The following is a 10,100-nucleotide window of genomic DNA, read 5'->3' as shown; positions in this document are numbered from 1 at the left end:
TGGGAGACAGAGCTAGACTGCATCTCTACCAACAAACAAAAATACATTCAAATATACATTAAGAATACATTTAGAGATATACCCACACATATCACTTGCTGCCTTAGAATTACGTATATGCATACATTTGCCTCTCCATTCTCTTACTCAACATTTACAGAGTGCCTAATTTTTACTTGGCATTTTTCTGGGTGCTTGAGATACATCTATTAACAAAATAGACAGAGGTTCCTTTACTTGTGGGTTTCCATTCCAGGAAGATTAAATATACTATAAAGTCTAAAGATGATAAACAAATGGTGTGATATTTCAGTACGTAATAAGTTCTGCTAAAAATGAAAGATGAGCCAGGTTAAAATTGATTAGTAATGTCAAGATTGAGGAGTGTTAGCTGAAATTTTAATAGGGTAGTCAGGGTAAGCATTACTGAGAAGGTGAACTGTAAATGAACTTTGAGGAGGAAAGTCTCATGTGGCTATATGGGGGAGCATCATCCTGGTGGAATTGTGGGAAGATCCTAAAGCAGGTGTGTCACATTCCAGAAAGAGTGAGGAAGCCAGCTGTGTCTGGATGAGGAGAGTAGTGAGAGAAGATTTTAGATAAGTACTGACAGGGTAATTCTGTTTTTGCCATTCTGGCTAATATTCTAAGTGAAAAGGGAGGATGGAAAATTATTTTGAGCAGAATAGTAGTGTGATCTGACACACATTTAGTATGTTCATTCTGGGTACTGTCCTCAGAATAAACTGGAAGGGGACGAAATCTACGTAATAGATTGAGCCAATAAGTATACTTAAAAATATTTAAACTTCTGCCTTTTCACAAGATGGAGCCGAAAGCAAAGAAGGAAGCTCCTGCCCCTCCTAAAGCCGAAGCCAAAGGGAAGGCTTTAAAGGCCAAGAAGGCAGTGTTGAAAGGTGTCCACAGCCACAAAAAAAGATCTGCATATCACCCACCTTCCGGCTGCCCGAGACACTGCGACTCCGGAGGCAGCCCAAATATCCTCGGAAGAGCGCCCCCAGGAGAAACAAACTGGACCGCTTTGCTACCATCAAGTTTCCGCTGACCACTGAGTCTGCCATGAAGAAGACAGAAGACAACACCACACTTGTGTTCATTGTGGATGTTAAAGCCAACAAGCACCAGATCAAACAGGCTGTGAAGAAGCTCTATGACACTGATGTGGCCAAGGTCAACACTCTGATTCGGCCTGATGGAGAGAAGAAGGCAAATGTTCGACTGGCTCCTGATTACGATGCTTTGGATGTTGCCAACAAAATTAGGATCATCTAAACGGAGTCCTGCTGGCTAATTCTAAATATATGTGTTTTTTTCACCAAAAAAAAAAAAAAAAAAAAAAAACTTCTGTTCCTCATGTTCGCAAATTTCAACCAATAGCCCATTATTTGTTCCTTTCTCTTTTCTTCTTTACCTGTCAAATCTTCATCACTGGGCACTCTGCCTCGTTTTAATATTATTTCTATTTCAGGACAGTTTGATAAAAATTTCATCATTAGGATTGAATTGTTCTTGCGCAGCATGTAAATTATAATTTAACAAAGGCTGCATTTAACCTGCTAACACAATTTATACACTATTGAATCCCGGCCCAGGAGAGAATAAAGAGATGGTGACATTTGTTTCTGATGATGTTAAACATAACTTGTATTTTTCAATATTATTTTCTGTATTGCTTGAATGTCGGTAATGTTTGTGAGACTCAGCTGAGTTTAAAATGTGTTTCTACCATTTACTATAATCCCAAGTGCCGAAACCAGCTCAGCCGTGAAGACCCTACAGGCGATGCTGAAGGAATTAAGAAATAGACATAGGAAGCAAAAGGTGGGTTCGGAGTGGAGCACCAGGGGTCTCACAGCATTTCCAGCTGAGAGCCCAGAGTCGACTCTGATCCACGTATTTATTCTTTACTTCCAGTGACAAGTTTTACAAGTGGATGCTCTGTGTTCTTTCACTAGTTAAAGGTAAACTAACCAGGCAGCTAGTGGATGTTTACTATAGGTTAAAGATGCACTAGAAAGCACTCTTTAGAGAGAACAAAGGAAAGAGTCACATTTCTGTGTTCAAAGAATGAATTCATCTGACGTGAGACATATTCATAATGGTTACTGTTTTATAACACTTTGAGCCATTTTCTGCTTTGAGCTGTTTTCTGCCTTGAGCTGTTTTCTGCTTTGAGAGGCAGTTTTCCACTTTGGGGGACTGACTAGGTTTTCCTTGCTGCCATTCTAGCAAATCAAACGATTTCTCACACAGGTAAGAATTTGCTCTCAGCACCCAGGTAAATAATCTTTCATTTGCTCATTTATTTAAACCAAAATATGATAAAAAATTATTCATCATTGAGGGGTGAAAATATTTAACATAGTTCATGGTACAACTTAATACTCATTATTTCAGGAAATGTAAAAGTGAAGAAAAGGGAACTAGGCCAAAGTAAAATGTTAAAAGGTACAGAGACTTTTAATAACAGCCAGATGTTCACACTTGCCCTATGTCCCTCTGAGACCTGTTTAAGTTTTACCTGGAATCTAAACCCCAGAGCTTTGTGGGAATCCAGAGAAATCTCCATGATTTCTTCAAGTGACCAGGGCTTCCTACTTCATGGTTCTTCCGTCTCCAAATACTCATGTTTTGCTTCCATGACTCATAGCACAAAACTTGAGTCTTCCACTAGTTTCAGCAACAACAGCCACAACAAATCCACTTAATGTAAATCATTTGCCAGTTTAGTACATTAACTAAAGACCTAGGGAATCATGGGAATTTGCACGTGGCTCAGCATGAACTTTATTACCAGGGAATTTGGTCTCTGATGGTGATGCAAGGTCAGAGACCCTAATCAATTTCTGAGTGTTTCTCCCACGGACCTTCTTTCCAAACTGTATTTTTTAACTTTTTAGTTTCAGGGTTATATGTGCAGGTTTGTTATACAGGTAAATTATGTGTCATGGAGGTTTGGAGTACAAATTATTTCGTCACCCCGATAACAAGCATAGCACTTGATGGTTTTTCATTCCTCACCTTCTTTCCACCCTCTACCCTCAAGTAGGCTCTGGTGTCTTTTGTTCTTTGTGTCCATGTGTACTCAATGTTTAGCTCATGCTTATATGTGAGAACATGTGGTATTTGGTTTTCTGTTCCTGCATTAGTTCACTTTGGAAAATGACCTTCAGCTCCAACCATGTTGCTGCAAAGCACATGATATCATTCTTTTTAATGGCTAAGTAGTATTCCATGGTGTAGATGTACCATATTTTCTTTATCCAGTGTATCATTGATGGGCATCTAGGTTGATTCCATGTCTTTGCTATTTTGAATACTGCTGCAATGAACATACTCATGCACATGTTTTTATGGTAGAGTGATTTATATTCCTTTGGCTATTATATACCCAGTAATGGGATTGCTGGGTTGAATGGTAGTTTGGTTCGAATGAGTTACATATCACTTAAGGATGAGTGAAACACTGGATACTCACCAAATTTTGCATATCTTTTTATCTTTTCGTCTGTTAATTGAATTTTGGTCAAGTGGAAGTGTCTTTCACCCCCTTCCCTTTACCTTTCAATTTGTTCTGCTGAGGAATTGCTGATAAATCAGTTCTGACCAAGATCACCATTATGCACATGGATTTAAACGTAACAATTTATGTAGTCTAGCAGCACCATGTAAAAGCTCATTTTAATTTCTAGGTTTCTTGATAATTATTTAAATGAAGATGAATATCATTTAAATTCTCATCAACTTAAAACATGTTTCATACAAAAAAAAGAATCTATATTCATTTACAATACATAAAAAGGATGGATTTCTGTTAATGATTTTATTTCCTATTTTATTTCCTGTGTGGGAGAACTCTTAATCTAAGGACAGTAGCTTTTCCTTCTGCAAACATATTTTTTTGTATCATTACAATTGGCACTACTTACGCCTGTCTTATGTATGAAATCCAATCACCTCCTTCTTCAATACTGAACCTGGAACAAAACAAAGACATGAATTCTTTATTTGCTGGAACTCATGAGAAATAACTGAGCAAAGCCTCAAAAACAGACTATAAACTGTGTTAGCCTTGTTTCTAAAACCGGTGCAATGTGGAAGGAGTAGAGAAGTGAAATAAGCAGTTGCTCTCCTTGTATCTTTCTCAAAACCTCACCTCAGGGCCCTGATGATAGGAAGAAAAGGACACTATGGTACTTCAGTGCCTAACAACACAGTCCTGGAATTCTACGCTGTTGATACCATAGCAAACATTGTAAATCATTTTGTGAGGGATTGGATTTTTCCCTTTATACTGTAGAATAAACATTGATAAATCAATTTAGCCATTTAGAAATTATAAAGGGGGGAGTATAACTGACATTTCATTGAACATACCTTTCATACATTATAAAATTGGTCTATTAATGCTGAAATAAATGTTCATTTGGCTATTCTTTATCACCATAACTGTAGTGAAATAGGTACTCTTTACCCAATAGATTATGATACACATAATATATTGAGTAATCATAAATAAAATATATAGAAAAGATTTCCTCAGTTTACATTTTATGCCATACATATGAACATATGAAATTAAAAATTCAAAATGGGGGAAAATAGAATGATGAATTGTGATACATTTCTGGTTATATTGTAATTATTTTGAGGAACTTCACAGTACTGGTGTGCACCTTCTAACTTCTAGGGCATCTTCAAATTTTTGTCCTGCCCATTTCCAAAATATATGTGTATTTCCATGCTTATCCAATCTATATTGTCAACTAATAACAACTGTTATGGGCTGAATTATATGCCTCCAAATTTCATACATTAAATACCTAACTTCCAGTACCTGAGAATGAAACAAATTTGGAGATAAGGTATTTGATTTTTTAAAAGAAGTGACTGAGGTAAGACAAGGTCTTTAGGATGCACCCTAATCCAACATGACTGATATCCCTATAAGAAGAAATAATTTAGACACAGACTTGAGTGTGTACAGAAAGAAGGCCATATAAAGACAAAGTTAGAAGACAGCTGTCTCCAAGCCAAGAATAAAGGCCTCAGAAGAAACCAATCTGATCTATTAAAACACATTCTTGATTCAAGATGGCCGAATAGGAACAGCTCTGGAGTGCAGTTCCCAGTGGGAACAATGCAGAGGGTGAGTGATCACCACATTTCCAAATGAGTTTTTACTGCTTACAGACCAGGAGGTTCCCAGGCTGAAAAGTGCCACGAGTTTCCAGTGAGGCTCTTTCAGCCAGTGCCATGGTTCTCTGCACAAAAACTCACACAATTCTGGGTGGCCATTTCAACTGGCACCTGGAATGTGCCTGGGAGACAGAGCCACACATTCAACTGAAAAAAAGCGGGGCTGAAACAGGGAACCAGGTGATCTGTCTCAGAGGGTCCACCCCCACAAAGATCAGCAATCTGAAACACTCTGAGAGTTTTGCAGGAAGTGCAGCCGGACCCAAGATGGTCCAGCTTAGTTGGGGAAAGGGTGTCAGCCCTTACTGAGGCAGTCCACCACTACTGAGGCAATCTGCCGTGACTGAGGCAGTCCGCCGTTACTGAGGCAGTCCACCATTACCGAGGCAGTCTGACATTACCAAGGCAATCCACCTTTACTGAGGCAGTCCACCATTACCAAGGCAGTCTGCCATTACTGAGGGAGACCACCATTACCGAGGCAGTTCTAACTATACCCCTGTTAAAAAAAAACCACAAGGAAGTTCACACAGCAGCTGGGCAGAGCCCATGGCAGCTCAGCAACACCTCTGCTGGCAGACTGTGACTAAACTACCTCCTTGCTGGGCAGGGCATCTCTGAAAAAAGGCAGCAGCACATCAGGAACTTATAAATAAAGCCCCACCTTCCCACTACAGAGCACCTGGTAAAAAAGGTGGTTATGAGTTCTGCTGAAGCAGGCTTAAATATACCTGCCCAGCAGCTCTGAATGGAACAATGGAGCTCACAGCTCACTTGAGCTCCTATAAGGGACAGACTCTCTCCTCAAGCAGCTCCCTGACCCCCGTATAACCAAAAAGACACCTCATTAAGGAGAGCTCAGGCTGACATGAGGTGGGTACCCTTCTGGGATGAAGATAACAGAAAAAACTGGTAGCAACCTTTACTATTTTGCAGTTGTCACGGGTGATCCCCAGGCAAGCAGGGTCTGGAGTGAACCTTCAGCAGTCCTACAGCAGAGGGTCCTGACTGTTAGAAGTAAAACTAAAAAACAGAAAGAAATAACTTCAACATCAACAAAAAGGACCTCCACTCAGAAACCCCATCTGAAAGTCACCAACTACAAAGACCACAGGTAGATAAATCCACAAAGATGGGAAGAAACCAGTGCAAAAAAAGGAAAACACTGAAAATCAGAATGCCTCTCGTCCTCCAAGGGATCCCAACTCCTCACCAGCAAGGGAACAAAGTTGAATGGAGAATGAGTCTGATGAATTGACAGAAACAGGCTTCAGAAGGTGGGTAATAAGAAACTTCTCTAAGCTAAAAGAACATGTTCTAACCCAATGAAAAGAAACTAAGAGCCTTCAAAAAAGGTTAGACAAAATGCTAACGAGAATAAACAGCTTAGAGAAGGATATAAATGACTTGATGGAGCTGAAAAACACAACACGAGAACTTCGCAAAGCATACGCAAGTTTCAATAGCCAAATTGACCAAGCAGAAGAAAGGATATCAGAGATTGAAAATCAACTCAATGAAATGAAATGAGAAGGCAAGAGTAGAGAAAAAAAGTGATAAGACATGGACAAAGCCTCCAAGAAATATGGGATTATGTGAAAAGACCTAATCTACATTTGGTAGGTGTACTGGAATGTGATGAAGAGAATGAATCCAAGCTGAAAAACACTCTTCAGGACATTATCCAGGAGAACTTCCCAAAGCTAGCAAGGCAGACCAACATTCAAGTCTAGGAAATACAGAGAACACCACAAAGATATTCCTCAAGAAGAGCAACCCAGGGCACAAAATTGTCAGATTCACCAGGGTTGAAATGAAGGAAAAAATCCTAAGGGAAGCCAGAAAGAAAGGTAGGGTTACCCACAAAGGGAAGTCTATCAGACTCACAGTAGATCTCTTGGCAGAAACCCTATAATCCAGAAGACAGTGGGGGCCAGTATTCAGCATCCTTAAAGAAAAGAACTTTCTACCTAGAATTTGATATCCAGCAAAGTAAGCTTCATAAGCAAAAGAGGAATAAAATCCTTTACAAGCAATTGCTGAGAGATTTTGTCACACCAAGCCTGCCTTACAAGAGTGTCTGAAAGAAGCACCAAACATAGAAAGAAATAACCAGTACAAGCCACTCCAAAAATGTACCAAATGGTAAAGATCATCGACAAAATGAAGAAACTGCATCCACTAATGGGCAAAACAATCAGCTAGCATCAAAACGGCAGGATAAAATTCACACATAACAATATTAATCTTAAATGTAAATGGGTTAAATGACTTAATCAAATGATACAGACTGGCAAATTGGATAAAAAAGTCAAAACCCATCTGTGTGCTGTATTCAGGAAACCCATCCCATGTGCAAGAACACACATAGGCTCAAAATAAAGGGATAGTGGAAGATTTACCAAGCAAATGGAGAGAAAAAAAAAAAAGCAGGAGTTGCAATCCTAGTCTCTGATAAAATAGACTAAACCAACAAAGATCAAAAGAGACAAAGAAGGGTATTACATAATGGCAAAAGGATCAATGCAACAAGAAGAACTAACTGTCCTAAAATATATATGCACCCAATACAGGAGCACCCAGATATATCAAGCAAGTTCTTAATGACCTACAAAGAGACTTAGACTGCCACACAATAATAGTGGGAAAACTTAACACTCCACTGTTGATATTAGACAGATCAATGAGACAGAAAATTAACAAGGATATTAAGGACTTGAAATCAGATCTGGACCAAGTGGACCTAATAGACATCTACAGAACTCTCCACCCCAAATCTACAGAATATACATTGTTCATAGTATCACATCGCACCTACTCTAAATTGACCATGTAATTGGAAGTAAATCACTCCTCAGCAAATGCAAAAGAATGGAAATCATAGCAAACAGTCTCTCGGACCACAGTGCAATCAGATTAGAACTTGGGATTAAGAAACTAACTCAGAACCACGCAACTTCATCGAAATTGAATAACTGACTCTTTAATGTTGACTGGATAAACAATGAAATGAAGGCAGAAATTAAGATGTTCTTTGAAACCAATGAGAACAGATACATGATGTGCCAGAATCTCTGGAACACATTTAAAGCAGTGTCTAGAGGAAAAATTATAACAATAAATGCCTTCATGAGAAGCAAGGAAAAAATCTAAAATCAACATGTTGTCATCAAAATTGAAAGAGCTAGAGGAGCATGATCAAAAAAACTCAAAAGCTAGCAGAAGACAAGAAATAACTAAGATCAGAGCAGAACTGAAGGAGATAGAGACACAAAAAATGCTTCAAAGCATCAATAAATCCAGGATCTGGTTTTTTGAAAAGATCAACAAAATAGACAGACCACTAGCCAGTTTAATAAAAAAGAAAAGAGAGAAGAATGAAATAGATGCAATAAAAAAATCATAAAGGGGATATCACCACCGATTCCACAGAAATAGGAACTACCATCAGAGATTATTACAAACAACTCTATGCATATAAACCAGTAAACCTGGTAGAAATGGATAAATTCCTGGACACTTGCATCATCCCGAGCCTAAACCAGGAAGAAGTTGAAACCATGAATAGATTAATAACAAGGTCTGAAGTCAAGGCAGCAATTAATAGCCTACCAACCAAAAAAAGCCCAGGTCCAGATGGGTTCACAGCCAAATTCTACAAGATGTACAAAGAAGAGCTGGTACCATTCCTTCTGAAACTATTCCAAACAATACAAAAAGAGGGAATTCTTCCCAAATCATTTTGTGAGACCAACATCATCCTGATACCAAAACCCAGCAGACACACAACAAAAAAAGAAAACTTCAGGCCAATATCCATGATGAACATAGATGCAAAAATCTTCAATAAAATACTGGCAAACCGATTGCAACAGCACATCAAAAAGCTTATGCACCATCATCAAGTAGGCTTCATCACTTCATGCAAGGCTGGTTCAACATACACAAGTCTATAAACGTAATTCACTACATAAACAGAACCAAAGACAAAAACCACATGATTTATCTCAATAGATGCAGAGAAGGCCTTCAACAAAATTCAACAGTCATTTATGCTAAAAACTCTCAATAAACTAGGTATTGACAGAACTTATCTCAAAATAATAAAAGCTATTTACAACAAACTCACATCTATATCATACTGAATGGGCAAAAACTGGAAGCATTCCCTTTGAAATCTGACACAAGACAAGGATGCCTTCTTTCATCACTCATATTCAATATAGCATTGGAAGTTCTAGCCAGAGCAATCAGGCAAGAAAAAGAAATAAAGAGTATTCAGTTAGGAAGGGAGGAAGTCAAATTGTCTCTATTTGCAAATGACATAATTGTATATTTAGAAGACCCCATCATTTCAGCCCCAAATCTCCTAAAACTGATAAGCAAGTTCAGCAAAGTCTCAGGATATGAAATCAATGTGCAAAAATCACAAGCATTCCTATACACCAATAACAGACTAAAAAATAGCTGAATCAAGAGTGAACTCCCATTCACAATTGCTACAAAGAGAATAAAGTATGTAAGAATACAACTAACAAAGTATGTAAAGGACCTCTTCAAGGAGAACTACCAACCACTCCTCAAGGAAATAAGAGAGGGCACAAACAGATGGAAAAACATTCCATGCTCATGGTTGGGAAGAATCAATATTGTGAAAATGGCCATACTGCCCAGAGTAATTTATAGATTCAATGCTATCCCCATTAAGTTACCTATGGCCCTCTTCACAGCACTGGAAAAAATCACTTTAAACTGCATATGGAACCAAAAGAGCCCACATAGCCAAGACAATCCTAAGCCAAAAGAACAAAGCTGGAGGCATCACACTACCTGACTTCAAACTATACTACAAGACTACAGTATTCAAAACACCATGGTAC

General features: G+C 38.5%; 1 pseudogene; it reads left to right on the top strand.

Moving 5' to 3' along the window:
* LOC116534174 lies at positions 1-1,647 on the top strand (annotated as a pseudogene).
* Positions 1,648-10,100: the final 8,453 nt, after the last annotated feature.

Source organism: Sapajus apella, unplaced genomic scaffold (genome assembly GCF_009761245.1).
Source record: "Sapajus apella isolate SASKATOON/1434 unplaced genomic scaffold, GSC_monkey_1.0 scaffold86, whole genome shotgun sequence".
NCBI lineage: Eukaryota > Metazoa > Chordata > Mammalia > Primates > Cebidae > Sapajus > Sapajus apella.
The sequence above is the reverse complement of the archived record's forward strand: the minus strand, read 5'-3'. Positions and strand labels throughout refer to the sequence as shown.